At 33.0% G+C, this 16,883-nt stretch overlaps 1 protein-coding gene across 2 annotated transcripts in view; it reads left to right on the top strand.

The window, feature by feature from the left end:
* The window catches only part of LOC122522906 (synaptotagmin-7), a 148,593-nt gene that overhangs the window by 2,123 nt on the left and 129,587 nt on the right, over positions 1-16,883 (top strand). For both annotated transcript variants that reach the window (XM_043644281.1, XM_043644280.1), the window contains one exon: positions 4,225-4,341. The gene's annotated coding sequence lies outside the window, so the exon portion shown is untranslated. The remainder of the gene's footprint in view (positions 1-4,224; positions 4,342-16,883) is intronic.

The following is a 16,883-nucleotide window of genomic DNA, read 5'->3' as shown; positions in this document are numbered from 1 at the left end:
AGATAGATAGATGGCAGTTTATATATCGTGTGTTGAAGTGGACAAGGTTGAGGGTCTCATCAAAGCACCCCTTACAACGTATTCACCAAGGTACACCTTATCGTCCTAACTCCTACTCTTCAATTCCGTTATCTCTTTTTCCGTCTGATATCGTATCTATTCATTTTGTTTTTTCCTCTTCTCTTTTAGTTTGATTAGGAACGTGCGTCGAAAGATATGCACAAAATGAGAGGGGGAAGTATGAAGAGAAACGGAGACCGCGATTTGTAACGAGATAAATATTACGTTACTATTTCCGTCCGACGATTTAATTCTGTTGCATTTTGAGCGAAATATATAATTCGATTTTAATTATTAACATTTTTACGAATAATTTTATTTTATCTTTGTTTCTTTTGTTTCGATCGTATACCAAATTCCTTCTTTCTCTCTCTCTCTCTCTCTCTCTCTCTCTCTCATTGTGTCCTTCGTTCTGTTTTTCTCTGTTTCTATCAATCTTTCTGGGATTAGTCGCAAGAAAATTTCTTCATTTAAGAAAGTCAAGAGAGGTTTATCTTGAATAATGCAAGCACTCTGTAGAGAACTGATAAGCTACTAATGGACGTTCCATTTGAATTCGTATTGAAAGAGTCCGGGTTTGTACCTTCAATTCGAAGGAGAGAACCCAAAGCTTTTCAGATTTTATTCCTCTTTCTCTACATTCATCCACTTTACCCCTTTTTATTTTGTCTTTTCTGTTTCGTAGGAAAAATTCCCTTTTTAATGCCAGCTAAAGGTTCTTTCTTATTTTTCTTTTTTTTTTTTTTTTTTTTTTTTTTTTTTTTGTGATCGCGGAGAAGAAGGATTGGCAAAAGATCGGAACGCAATTAAAAATTTTCATTGTTCAAAATTTTTAACTCTATATAAATCTCCCCAGAGAGGTTCCCATACTAGGGAAAAACGAATTGTGGTAGAAACAGCAGCGTACATTCCAATATATATCGTTTTGATCCGTCATGTGTCTTCGTATTAAGCCGAGTAGAATGTGTTTTATGGATAGGGGGGAGGGGTCTGGTGGTGGTGGTGGTGGTGGTGGTATGAGGGATAACGTGGAAGAATGCCAAATGTTCGTTTCTACTGCAATTTGAAATTCTCGATGCTTAACCAAGAGAAGGCTCGATTTGGCCGCTCTTTAAAATAATCACAAATTCGTTTACGGTCGCGAGAACGTATCAAAATAAAAAAAGAAAGAAGGAAGAAAATAACGATAAAATAAAAATCGAGATTGTTCGAATTAAGCGGCAAGTTGATATATTATATTTTTTTTTTCTTTTTACGCGCAAAATAATTTTCTCTTGGAAAAATTCGTGAATGGAAAGTTTCTTTTTCTTCTTTTTTTTTTTTATTCTTCTCTACTCTTCCATCTTTTCTTCCTTAACTATAATCCTCGAGGAGACGTTAGGATTACGTAAATAAAAAGACACCTCAAGGATGGAGAAGAATTTTTGTTCGAGTTTACGAATGCCGTCTTCTCAAAGACTCTCGAATATCAGGAGAACTGGGCTTAAATATATGCGGCGAATTTCAATGTTAAGAGTGGGAAAGACGACGGTATGGCATATTGTTCGAACATGTACCCTTCTTACTCCACCCCCTCCTCTTCTTTCTCTTCAAACATAGTGCCGAAGTAGTATATATATATGTATATATATATGTATAGGAAGGAAGAAACTTACATAGAGAGAATATCCTCGATGCTCTATATCTTGCCATCTCACCCAATATTCTTGAGCCACTTTTATGGTAAATATTCTTCCTCTCTTCTACCTATACCTATACTTCAATGACTTTTCGTCAATTATTATTTCCATTTGAAGTTCGTATTTTCTATATTATTATCAAAATAATAATAATTAAATGAATCCACGTGACTTACTTATCGTTCAACATAATTCAACATTTAGAAATAATATATATATTTTTATTCGTAATAATTAATCATTCGAACCACTCTTTTATGTCCTATTTTGTTGTTATTGAAAAAAAAAGGATTTAAAGATACGTAACGTATGATTTTCAACAAAATCTTGATGAATTTGAATGAACAAAAGTGAAGATTTAAGGGGTTATACGCAGTTGCGAGGCTCGAAAAAGACGTATTTTCATGAATTTTTTCTAGAAACAGTTTTTATTTCTCAAACAAAAGTGATGGTAATTCAAATAGAGCCAACTTTTGAGAATACAATAGCGCGTCGATTATGTAAAAATATTAACCTGCACCGCACCTGTAGATGATTTCCTGAACGTCCTCTAAAAAAAGACGTTTGGCGGTGATCTTCATTTTGGCGGTTTGGATTATTGAAATTAAAAAATATGGTGGATTCTTTTAAAGGATAGATTAATGCAGGTATTAAAACCAAGGAATAATAAAAATTTTGATTTTTGACAAAATGGCGTCTATTTGAAAAAAAGTTGTTGTTTTTGACTAAAATTTTCGCTCTAAATTGTTACAAAAAAATAGTAATAAATTTTTAAAAAATTATTCCTTATACTTAATACCTGAGGAATATATCTAAGAAGATTGTGTAAAAATTCGAAACCGATCGGTTAAGCCGTTTTTGAAAAATCGAGATCACCGACTTTGAAAATACCGTTTTGAGAAAAACGCGTTTAAAGTTTCAAAGAGACGTTTACACATAGTTAAAAATTTTTGTTTGCAGCTTACATGAAGTGAAGAATATTTGTCGGATCGATTTGAAATTTTCAGAGAATATACTTAAATATATGTACATTCCGAAAATGAAAAAAAAAAAATCGATTTTTTTTAAATTCTAACTGCGTATAACCCCTTAAATGTCAAATAATATAAATGTTATATATATTATTATTATAATTAGAATATAGGATATGTAAGTAGTGTTAGAACGTTTATGTTAATTTCCTTAATTCGATAGTAGGTTGTCGAAGCGAGTAGTGTTACGGTTTTAGGTAGTCTAACTATAGTAATACGGTTTAAGAGGAGAGAACGGTTGCATTGAAGTACGTTTTCGGGGGTGTTGTGTCTAAAGGTTTCGCTGATATTCGCAGCCCAGTTTCGAATACATATGCATTCGCAAAAGGCACGCATTTAGAAAGCCCTTGTATGCATGTATGGGTGCATCTGTGAATGCTTCAACATAGGGAACGAAACCTCGAACTTTGCAAGTCAAATCAACGAACCGTTGCTTAATTGTTGCCGCTGGAAGTCGAATTTGTCCACTAGAGAGAGAGAGAGAGAGAGAGAAAGCAATGTCTGTGTGAAAGCGTTTACGTTCTAAATCACTATTAACATTCTAACTTATCTCCGAGTTTGTTCTTTTTTTTGTGTTTTTTTTTTTCATTAATATTTTTTTATTACGTCATTAATAATAAAAAAAAATATTCGAATAGAGGCAGTAGAATGTGAAGATAATACGGAAATATAATTTTACAATATGTACGTACATTCGAGAATAAATACGAAATGTAAAAATAGAAGAATAAATGAGAGAAATAGAGAAGGAAAAGATTTGAAGAATTACGTGTCGGTGAAGAGAGAAAGATAGAGAAAGATAGAGAAAGATAGAGAAAAGGGGCATGGAAGAAAATTGGATATGCAAATAAATCAGGTATTTCGATGAAACTGCAAGATTTGAGAATTGGAATTTAGAAGGTTTATCTCGTGCATCGATATCCCTATCTCTATATAATATATCTGCAGTGATTGTACTTTCTCTTTTTTTTTTTTTTATTTTCTTTCATAAATATTATTTTACAGGACTGTGAGTTATATAGTTCGATACACGATGACGAATTGAGATGATTTCGTTTCGAATCCGAAAAAAGAAAGAAAGATAGAAAGAGAGAGAGAGAGAGAGAAATAAAACAAAAAAGGGTTTCGCGACAAAACGTATAAAATATTTTGTCTTCACGAGGGCGTCCTATTTTTATTATTTATTTCTTTCTTTTTTTATTAATCATCCGATCTCTCTATCTCGTTTTCCTCGTTCCACCCTTCGTGCATTCCTTCCTTCCCAAGTTTTTTGACGAATTAATACGCGACAAAAGTATCATATTATCCCCCTTTTTCGGAAACAGCAGATGCCATATATCATCGTTCTTCCTTATTTATTTTGCGTAAAAGTGTATTCTTTCTTTTCCTCTTTCCCTCTCTCTCTTTCTTTCTTTCACTCTTTCTTTCTTTCTTTCTTTCTTTCTCTGTGTTAGGAAGATGTAAACGTGCATAATCTTCTCGAACGGATCGATCCACCTGTACTTCCATCATCACCTAATCTCAATGAGGATCTAGGATAACAACTGCCACTCATTCTCTTCGATCGATAGGTGAGTCTTCGTCTACATTTTTCTTTTCATTCTTTCCCCCACCCTTTCTCTTCCTCGCGATAATATAATATTTCTTTTATGATACCATACTTATCATCGTACGTACGAAGAACAAATGACGATGGGACGTTTCTTTCTTTCCATTTTTCTTTTGATCCTGCTATTAAGTTGATTATAATAAATATTAAATGATTCGCGTTATAACGAATGGAAAATAATGATGTTGTAATTGTTGTAACATTTCATTCGTATGGGTGTTCGCATAAGAGAATTTTCGATAATTTTCGATGTTTCTTTTGTACGTAGGATTGGTAAATTAAATTCTGAGGGGGGTGGAGGGGGTAAATTCCTCGTAGTTTTTCGCTTTGATTAATCTTTCGACAAAAAACGATCTGTCACGATGGAATACATTTCGAGTTATTTTTCAACAATTAACTTTTGTTTTTTAATCTATCGCGACGAGTTATATTAAAAATGAAGTTATTGAAAAAAGAAAAAAACTTACTCTGACATATTTACGTATTCGTCATTTCATAATCGTTAAACTTCGAACGTCGGGTTTGAAATTGAAGACAATTTATAAGGACCATTAATTTAGATCAATTTTTCTCGTTTCCCAGTTCTCTTCAGAACGTTCTGATGAATTTTCTGAAAGATAAAAAAGAAGAAAAAAAAAAGGATACTTGAAAATGAAACGAGTTCGTCGCCTAAAGTAAAGGGAGAATAAAAAAAGTTATTTTTCCCCTCTTCCCTTGTTTTATTGTCTTCGTTGAAAACGTTCGGTGACTACGTCAAAATTCGAAAAGATTTATCGACGATTTCGGTAGGATTTTGTGTGCATAGGGTAGAATTTTGCGTAGATATTGCATGCACATATCGAACAGATGGCGGATAGATAGGTGATGGTTATTTCACGCAAAGTTGAACAGATATATCCATAGGATTCGTTTCCTAGTCGTTTTTGAGGGTAGAAGCCAATCCTGTTGCGCATTGAACGACCAACGAGTCAATTTTATTTGGAGTTTTTAGGATAGTTTATCTTCGATGTGCTAGTAAAAATGATTTTTGATCGAGCAAGAGGTTAAGTATTCTACAAGGAAAAAACATGAGGACGAAGAAGAAGAAGAAGAAGAAGAAGAGGAAGAAGAAGAAGAGGTTTTGATAAAAAGCTCGAAGATTCCATCGAAGTACTTATACGCTTTCATATATTCCTCGCATAAAAACTTTCTTCATTTTTCTTTCTTACCAACTCCGGAAAAGGAGGAGGAGGAGCATGAAAAAAAAAACATACACAAACACACACACACACATACCAAGTGACTTTCATCCGTGTATATTCGTACGGCATACGACAATAGTTTCAACGAATTTATTGCACTCATGGAAAAAAAGTAGAATAAAAGAAAGAATCGTTGTAATTTGAAATGGCCGGTAACGCGATATAAACTCTAATGCAATTTAACCGAACTGCTTTGTCCTTAAATTCCCTTGATACCTGAATTTAAATGTACGTAATTTATATATGTATATATATATACGTATGCATGTATGCATGTATGTATGTATATTTATCCGTTCATGTATATTTATTCTTTGTTATTACGGCTTGTCCGATAATATATCGAACATGTGAATATTTGAAATTCGAAGTAGCCTCGGTTAAATCGTTTTTTTTTTTGGCGAAACTTCAAAGCTCCTATCGAATGGGTTTCTTTAAATTTTGATAGCATTCCAGTGATTTCTTCTCCTTTAAATCACGACTATTATTTACTCTGTTATCAAGGGCAGATCTTCATATTTGTTACGAAACACACACACACACACACATTTTTGAACGTCTACACTTTGTACTATTTTTCGTTTTATTCTAAAACCGACGACAAGCTGGTAATCGATTTTTCTACAATAGAATTCGTATCTCAAGATTTCATTTGAAGTCAGGTGAAAATTTCATTACAATCTTTATACCATTGGTTCGAATTCTACGACAAAAGGTTCATATTTATCGATAGCGGGCTACGTGTACGATCTGCGAGCTTTCGAATACGAATAGTGATTGGATGGAGAATAAAAGTTTGATAGAAAATAACGATAACGATTTGGTCATCAATTTTGTTCCTACCTCTTCCTCTTGTTGTCGTTGTTGTTGTTGTTGTTTTTCTTTTTTATTTTCGTTTTTCTTCTTTCCCCTTTCGTAGAATTTATCGTTGAAAATATTCATTCGAGTCGTGTGAAAATTTCATTACGATCTTATGCTATTGGTACCGAAGGTACGATAAAAGATTCATATTTATCGATGGCAAACCTACGACGTGTACATACATATTTACGTTTACATTTACATACAGATTCGTATCTATACATATGATGTATACACATCTGTGTGCAAATTTTTAAATACGGATGCGATCGAATAAAAAAACAAAAAAATAAAAAAAAATAAAAATACTTTTAGAATATAATAATAGAAAGAAGAATAATAATAAGAAGAAGAACTCTCTAGTTCATATTATATCACTCGGTTCAGTCGATATGCATGCGAAATAAATTTTAATTCATCCCAAGGAAGGTTTCGGAAGCCAATTAGTTGCTTGATTGTGAAACTAAACGTGATTTACATCGATCGAATTTTCTTCTTCGATCGATTTGTCTACCGGTAGTTAATTATTCTATTAGAATTATTAACCAATTCTTATATTTATATTCTCGTATTATTTTCTCGGATAATAATTCATCATTTAATTGAGTAAAATTCTTTTTAATTTCTAATTTACGCGTAATATTTCCCTTTTCTTTTTTTTTTCTTTTTTTTCAATTATCGAAATAAAAGTTCATCCGATCTAAACGAGAATTAGTTTAATTGTTTAATGACTCGTAGTAGACAATTTCTCTTCTTAACACGATTTCAGCACACCCACCGTGTTAAATACGTTTTATTACGAGCTTCTGGTATCTTCGATAAAGAACACGGGGACGATGTTTGGAATTACACTCCGGGGGAAAAGACCACTATTTCTTTCTTCTTGTTTTCCTTTTGCTCCCAGAGATATCATCATCGTGTGTATTAGGTACTTTTCGTGAAAAATATTCACGACATGTTACTCGTATCTCGTGAACACGCGTCATAAAACAGAAATAGGGGAAAGATTTCTTCATGTTCTTTCTCTCAATTTTTATTTTCCTCTTTTTCTTGTTCTTCTTCTATTCCTTTTCTACAAGATTTTGCCACGGCGTTAAAATAACGTAAGATTTAAATCGATCATTTATATTACACCAGTTTTGAAATTTGAGAGATACGCGGAGAAGGTTTTATTAATGATTACGTATCAATCTTTTTGAAACAATACACCGAGAAAATTAATAATACTGGTAGTTAGATTGATAAATTAATGAAAGCGAAATAATATTGTTGCATATTGTAGAGAAATGTTTTTAAAAAATAATAACAGTAATTTTGTGGGGAAAAATTGAAATTACAAAAAGAAAAAAGAAGATTATTAAACTAGCCCGGTGTAAGACGTAAGTTTGTAGAGCAAATACGAGTTATCTGCGTGTGTTGTTTGCATCGTATACAATTCAATTTACTCGGATTAAACACATTTATTTTGTTGCAAATGAATCGTTACTGAAGCAACTAAAACACACACATGCTATTGTTAATTCTCTCTTATTTTATTTTTCCGTTCGTAATATATTTAGTTTTCATTTTCGAAATAGAAATAACGTTATCCGTTTACCAACTATGTTTATTTGTAATATTTTTTGAAACTCGATTGGTGACCGGTGTTGAAACAATATTAAATTGAAATAACGATCCAAGCACGAGGTTCGTGAAATTGCAAAACGTTCGTTTTATTGTCATATACGGTAAAGTCGTATCTAACGGAAGTCGATAGAAATGAAATCGTTAGATTATTTCCAGAGTATGCCACGCAATCTGCGTTTACTGTTTGAGGAGCGTACCTTTCTGTTGTATAATTTTAATACTGAAAACTACTGACATGCTTTTCCTGGCGTATACTGGAACTGCCAACGCGTTATGCATAGATTTACATATTTGAAAGTTAACGCGAACGTGACTAGGGTCGTTAATACTTATATTAGAAGACCATGAGTTGGAACGAGAAAAGCTGAAGAAACAGCAGCAGTAACAGCAGCAGCAACAGCAACAGTAGTAGTAGTAGTAGTAGTAGTAACAGTAGTACCACTACAACCACTACCACCACCACCACCACCAGGACAACCAGAGTAACCTTGATCCTTTAGGTATTTATAGAATATTCGAACGAAAATCTCCGGCCCTGTCTGGCCTTTCTCGCTTCAACGGATTGCAATAAGGAGCTGCTGCTGCTTTTCTTATTTTTCCTTACCTGATATTTCATATTTTAATTTTTCTTCTTTTTTTCTTCCTTAAATATTACCCCGAAATATTTCATCATTTTGAATAACCTTTCCATAGAGATCGAAAATATTCTATATCTTTTCTTTTTTTTTTACGCGAATAATACAAATATCTATAACAACATCATTTGATTTCTAATCAGATATCAGCTTTATCGTTCGGTTTATATCTTCAAATTTGTATTAACTATTTGAAAAGCATACTTCACATTCTCTCGGTTTTATCTTTTTGACAGGACCGAAATATACGAGATAGGAAGTTCCATCAATCAGTGAACACACAGGAGTTAGTAGATGGTTCTCTGTATATTAAGAAGCGGTCAAGGTTACGTCGTGACGTATATTGACAATCCGTCCAGTAGAACGGGTCATCTATGAATAACGTTCCAAATTTTGGTCCCCTTTAAGATTTATTCCGGTCAGTTTCGGTGTCTTAAAGGGATTTATACAACGGTATACGATCGTCTTGAATTTATTATGCGACATTATTCCCTCTCTCTCTCTTTCGTATCATCTTCTATTTTTATCTCTCTTCTTAAAACTCGTTCATCCTATTATTTAGTTTGGTTGTTCAAAATATTATTAGTAAACGTTACAAAACAAACCGATTATAGCTGGTGAGATAATTTCTCTTTTTTTTCGTTGAAATTATTGATATTTTGATTTCGTTGTTTTATTTATTGTATCTTTCTCATCGCGATACATTTTTAATCGATAATGACGTAGCGTAGCTCGTTAAAAGATTTCTGGGATGTTAGTAATTACTTATACAAGGAAGTCAAGATTTGTATAGAGCAAAGTTGGCCAACTGGTGCAATTTTGTAATTAACACAAATTAACCAATATTTATTCGACCGTATTTGATCCTCTTTCTATAAGATTTTTATTTTTCTCGAGGGGTAGTGTGGGTGGAGTGGTTATTCAAATGACATGGTGGTCATTAACGTGCCAGCTATCTTCTTTTTGCGATGTATTCGATAGCGTGTTCGTTCTTCTTACGCGTAAATAGTAATTCGAGAATTATATAGACCGTAATAGGGAAAATAAAATAATTTGTATAGAATAAAACCATAGAATAATTCAATTTGTCTTTTGTTTTATTTCCTCTTGCGTATAACACGTAAATAATATTTCCGAATAGAAGGACACACAGAAGAATGTGTTTTATTGTTCCTGGCACGAAAGGTATCCACTAATATTTTCTTTTTTATTTAGATTCCTCAGCAAACACGATAAAATAATTTAAAAAGGGATGTCAGTAACCCTTGAAGTATTATAGAATATATCGAAGTTATCATTTGATCAGTTTTAAATAACACGACATGAAACCTTATGGTACCTACCTTCTTCGTATCTCGTTACATCATAAAATATTTGCTCTCGGGAAATAAAAATGAGTTGTTAAAATCGATTTAAAGTCGCGTGACCGACATTTCGCGAATCCCGCGAACGGATATGTACTATATACGTATGTATAATCTTAACCCTAGGATCGGTTATGGTAATTTCATCGGGTGGTACCGATACACAATGTCGTTGATCGAATATGCATGTATCATATTTGTTAATAAAATAAGTTAGAATGCATAAAAGAGGAATATTCGTTTTGATTGGTTTATTATTTTAAAATCGCTTTGTAACTTATTGAATTTAAATTAGCAAATAAATCTCGCACAGATATAATCACACACATACAATCAAATGGTGTGCTGCGATAGGCAAGATAAAGAGAAATAGAATATGATTTTTAACGATCCTTCTTTTTAAAATAATCTTCCTCGCTTTAGAATCTTTCCTATTTTTTTCCGTTCTCTTCTCAAGGTCGAATCATTATAATTGGTTTTCCGATAATAATAGTCAAGATAGAATGTTCATACAAAATTACTTGTCGATCTTCGAACGGATTAAATATCGAGTTAGGAGAGTATTAGATCGTATATTTGCGCTGGTGTTTATCGCGATTAGATCAGTGTTGATTATAATACTTTATCAGGTTGCGGCGTCCGAAGGATGTGATCTAAGCGCAATTGCGGCGGCGTCTATCCCATTGAAGTGCTTAGACGTGGTCTTACAGCAATTGTCCGTTTTACGTGTTAGCGTGTATACGTGTAAGAGAGAGAAAGAAAGAGAGAGAGAGAGAGAGAGAGAGAGAGATCGTATGTGTGCGTGGTCTGGTACCCTACGTACGAACTAGCAAGCAAGGGTCGATAAATTAGAAATGAGGTCAGACGAAAAGTTGTCATAGAAGGAGTAAACGAGTGAGAGAGAGAGAGAGGAAAGGTTGAAGAAGGGGAGGGGAAGAAGGAAATTTTCGCTTTTCACAAGTGCTCGACCAAACGATGATGTCTTCTTCCAGAAAACTTTTAATCACGCCGCCACCCCCTTTTTCACCTCATTCCCAACTTTCCTTTCTTAGAATTGAAACCTTAACGTTAGTTAGTTTCTTCAAAATTTTGTCCGATTCGTTCGTTCGCAATTTGGTAAGAAGAGTGGATGATTATAAGGAACGATTTATTACTTTGTTATCGTATGATTATTTCTTGTTTTTTCTTTTTTTCTTTTTTAACGTTAGATTTACGGACTCAGCCAATTTGACTCGTTACAAAAATTTGTTTACCATATATATATATATAACTTAAATATTATTTTTTAATAATGTGGGATGCGAGCACCTCCAAGCCAAATTTAAATAGGCGTTCGTGAGGAGATTGGATGGTGGGCCCTGGATAGCTCAATGGTTAAGAGCAGTCGCCCGAAAGTGGAAGATCCGGGTTCGAGTCCCGGTCCAGTCAGTCCAACGGCCCAATTTTTTCACGAATCCTACAATAACATATGTTGGTTTTTAGTTACTTAACGAAATATACGTAAATGTTAATTCCTTCCCTTTTACTCAATCCTCCGTTCAAACAATGTTTGTAAGTCATTAAAAAAATAATGAACAAAATATCCGTAAATCTAGTGTTAACGAGTCGAATTTATCAATCGGTTTAATAGACGATATTATTATCCAAATAAGGGCAAAAAAAAACAACAACGATTTCTTTCGATATTTCTTTCGTCGTCGACAAGAAATTATTTCAAATGTTTATCCATGTTTGGATGAAAATTTGTGTCGTGTCTCACGCGAACAATAATAGTATGTAAATAAACTATGGGTAGAATCACGAATGGGACAGAGTCAATGTGCGATCGTTCGTTTTAAAATAGTTTGTTTAATAATATTTCGAGTATATAAAAAATATATGTTCTTGGATATATATTTCGTTGTGAGTACTTTCAACTTGATAATAACTCAAGAAACTATGGCATTGCGATCGATCGATTACGTCTCTCGAAAGATCCCTTCTTAGGATTGTCTTAGTTCTATTCAATAACAACGTTCCAGCAATCATCTTCAGTGAATATTCGCATTTATTGAAAATCCGAAGTATCATGTAATTTTATCGATAAGAGAGAGAGAGATAGAGAATTTCTAGTGTGTTTTCGTGTATAATGCAATCGTTGCTTATTCCGAATGCTATTATTTGAATTTCGTCTTGAGATTGGGTCTTGATCGATTTTACATTTATATTGAAAATTTGAATAAAAATTAAGAAAGAAAGAGAGATAGAGTGAGAAAGAAAGAGGAATAGAAAGTAACGGAAGGAAAAATTTCAAGAAGAAAAATCTAATCGAATTTCCGTAGATAAAGTAATCTATATACGGGCGTCTTGTTATTCCAAACCATTTGTCTTATGGGACAGCAGAGGAAGTTTTTTGATCCTGTTAAGGATACTTACTATGCGTCTCATTTCAACTCTTGGTTCTCATCCTCTGGATAGCAGTCAACTATGAACTTTTGTCTTTCGTTCTTCTCTCTCTTTCTCTCTCTCTCCCTCGAGGAAGGATAGGTACGTTTTAACAATGACTATGACTAAGAGAAAAAGAGATAGAAAAGAAAGAAAGAAAGAAAGGAAGAGAGAGAGAGAGACACGAATAATAATAAAAATTAAAAAAAGAGATAAAACGCGAAAGTTGCGTTATATCTCCAACGGGGAGAGAATAATAATAATATTATTCTACTTCTATTCATTCATAAACCTACACTTTCATTGAGCCGTTGGGGAACTCAAAGAGAGACAGAGAGAGAGAGAGAGGAAGAGAAATATGGTGAACAAAGCTCTGACTTAGGACGTATACAAATGGTCACCTTTTAACAAGCAACGACTGCAACGTTGTGTGTCGTGACAAACGATTCGTTCGCTAACGTTTAAGTTAAGTTTCTTCTGTTTCTGGATTCATGCCAAAAGCATTTCAACGTGCCGCAAGTGCAAGAGCAAATCGCGTTTTCGTCTATTAGCAACTGGGGAGAAAAGGGTTGCCACCATCTGGATGCATCGATCGTTATTTCCCATGGAATGCAACTGGACTGCACATCTCTCTCTCTCTCTCTCATTCTCTTTTTCCGTTTTCTCTTTTTTTTTCCTCTTTTGTAAATAACCTTTCGTTTCCGAGCTCGCGATAGTTACGTTCGGAAGTCCATATTTCCATTTTTTAATCCTTTTTTTGTTATTTCTCTCTTTTTGTATTTCTCTCGTTCTTTTTCTTTGTGATTTTAACTGCTAGCAGTAGTAAAATCCATGCGTGTATGTGTATATATGTATATATAGATTGAATTCCGGTTGGTGACGCGATGCGAAAACTGATGGGCATGGTAAACGTATAAACGTTTTTGTTCGACGAACAGTTCTGATTTAAATAGGACCTATTGTTGTTACGATAGTAACATAACGATCTTACAACTCGTTAGAATGATTGAGCTTAAATTCTTTTCATCTTCATTTTTTTTTCTTTTTTTTTTTTCTACACTGTTCGAGAGATAAATACGAAACTTTTGACGATTTCAAAGTTTCGATTAAAACATTGATTTTGTTTTTGTAGATTTTTTAGAAAAAATATAATAGAAAAAAGTCATATGTGCCCATAATTATGAAAGTGGTCTAAGTCAAAATGAAAAAAAATGAGTTTATTAGTATTTCACTAAATGAATTCAATGTAATTTTCACGATATTGATAGTGTTAGATAGTGTTTGTTATTTCAATATTCAAATGTAATCCTTAAAATATCTCCAAACAAGAAACATATGACTTAGACCACTTTCATAATTATGGGCCACATATATTCATACCATACATTATATTATATCGTGAATGTTGAAGAAAAATTTGATAATAGGATTGAAATAAAAAAATAGATTTTAGAAGAGATCGATATTTTGGTTTATAAAATACATATAAATACATATACGTATATGGTATATACCAGAATGTTTAGAAATGAGCTTAAAGGGAGATAAATTTGGAATCGAACGCGTATACACGAAGGACAATGGGGGTAGGATTCATAGGATATATCATTGACTCTATTCCCTCGACTATGGCTGGGTTACGTTTTGACCGTGCAACTCTCCTGTGCTCGGGTAATATGATTTTCTACGTATATATATATATATATATATATATATATATATCCATTAGAGTAGGTACTTTCTTCTGATTATGAGTTGAGCTTGAAGCAATGTGTAGGTATGTACGTAGTCGTATAACTTTACAACGTCAAAGAAAATAACTCTCTCTCTCTCTTTTATAGGATACCTTATCATCGACGTTGCATTAATGTTGCGTGTAAAGAAAACGTTGATAACGTCGTTGTCGTCACCTTCAATCGATTTTACGTACATTCTGACATCGTTTTAAGATATAAGATTTCTCCACTTTCATTTCAAACAAAAAAAAAATAAAAATAAAATCCAATATATAATATTATTATATTACCCATCTCGTTTACACTTCGTCGCATCTTTTTATCCCCCCTTTTCCAGTCTCGCTTCCTCTTGGTGCCATTCTTCTGCTAAGATTTTCACAGCTTTTGCCGATATTGCCTTATCTCAGTAGTCACGTTCAACGCCTGCCAAAGCAACTTCTTTCGTGATTTCACCAATTTTATAGATTTTCCGAGATTTATCAGGAAAAGAGTTTCTTTTCTTTTCATTTCGTTGTAATTGCACATTTTTATGTGATGTAATCGTAACAAGGGAAAACTTACGTTCAAAAGATCTTGAATGATCTCTGTAACAATTTACAATTTGATTTATATTATTATTTGATTTGATCGTATCGTCAGAGACATGAAAGTGAAAGAAATCGTTGAATTGACAAAGAAGAACTAGATAAAAGAGATATTGGATATCTTGATATAACAACACCGGTGTTGACGAGTCTCGTTCATCCCCCTTCATTGACACGTACATCCCTTCATTCTATTGTTTAAAACTCTTTCCATCCTCGTTAGATCTTTTATCTCTTTTGTCTACTCTTCGTTCTTAGATCTTTGCTTTTAATCCTAACAAAAGCGTTCGAGCTTCAAACCAAACTCACCGTTTTCTACCTAAACGCTAGCTATTGTTCAACTTTAAACCATGTCGTTCAATCTTTAACAAACCGCAATGATGAAAACAAGGGAGAATGAAGAGAAGAGAAGGATTTAAACCACCAATGACACACACACACACACATACACACACATATAATCTAAAACGGTGTATACAATTTTTGTCGGATTGTTTTTTGCGGAGGAAACGAAATCAAAGAAAAGTATAATAATTACTGCTATCAGAGATCTTACAATTGATACTATCCACGTAACATGATTAACGTTTAACATGAAACCATTGTTATTCTGTGTATTAGGAATAGAGAGAACATTTACCATCAACGATATCGGCATCCTATCGACGTTGCATCAACGTTACATTGTATGTTATCGTCCATGTAACATTACGGTAATGTATCTTCAATCATAAACACATTCATCCATCCATCTATCTATCTATCTATCTATTTATCTATTTATCTCTATTTCTATTGTTATTTTATTACACATTAATAGTAATTAATAACGCAACTTACAATTAGTTAACATCTTTTGTTACGATTCTTATATGGTTCGTTCGTTTATACAAAGCCTTTGCATGAACGGCCCGTATATGAGTCACTTATAACAAAAAGGGTTAAAAATATTTATAAAATATTATTTGTCTTTTCTTCTATGCAATTTTATTTTCCTATTTTCCCCCTCTTCGAAATTTGTTTTCAGACTGACACGTTGTATTCTATGAAAGTACTTTTATTAAATATTGTTTATATGACTTTCCGAAAGTTGCGCATGCGTATAAAGAGAATAATGCACTTAATTAAGAAAATTAAAGATTATAACGTGCTGATTTTAGTATTTTTATCTATTTTATGTAATTATTTCAACGCTCCTATATAGTGATGACTATGAGGGTAAAATTGTCCTGTAATATAAGTAGAGTGCATTAGTGCATTAAAGTAATTGTTAATTAATGGATAAAAATATCTATTGTTGTTTAAAAGCTCGAAATATATGATCTAGGTACCGTCCCATTCAAAATTCACCTTCAGACTGGCACGTTATCTTCTATGAAAGTACTTTCATTAAAAGTTGTTTATATGACTTTCCGAAAGTTGCGCATGTGTATAAATAAATAATTAATTAAGAAAATTAAAGATTACAACGTGCTGATTTTAGCATTTTTATCATTTTTATTATACCTTAAACAATAAATTTCGTCTATTGATTTCGCATCAAAAACAAAGGAAAGAACTTATGGGACAACATAATATATATATATGCAAATACACATACATAAATAACTTGACAACTTGGAGTTGGTTGTTTTCGGAGGATATTCAACGAAAGGGATTTGCAGGGTACGTTCATTGAGCGCCATTTTGCGTTTCTAACGACATTAAATTCAGCAGGATCCCAAGTGATGTTCACTTACTCTGTCACTCTCTCTCTCTCTCTCTCTCTCTGCTCATTCAATTTCTATTTCTAATCTCCGTCGTTGTACGCTTCGGTGAACCGATTTTCAGCAAGTTTGCTAATGTTATTTTAGGATATACAGTGTTGTTATCACAATACAGAACATTATGCATGAATATTTCATTAACAACAAGTCGTAATAAAAATAAATGTTCGTATTAAGGGTGTTCTTCTTCGAAATGATTATACTTCTTTTTCTTTCTTTGTTTCATTTCAACGTTTCATTCTTTTCTCTCTTTTTTTCCTTGTTTTT

This window comes from Polistes fuscatus, unplaced genomic scaffold (genome assembly GCF_010416935.1).
Source record: "Polistes fuscatus isolate 324 unplaced genomic scaffold, CU_Pfus_HIC Scaffold6, whole genome shotgun sequence".
Taxonomy (NCBI): domain Eukaryota; kingdom Metazoa; phylum Arthropoda; class Insecta; order Hymenoptera; family Vespidae; genus Polistes; species Polistes fuscatus.
This window is presented reverse-complemented; position numbering and strand designations above follow the sequence as displayed.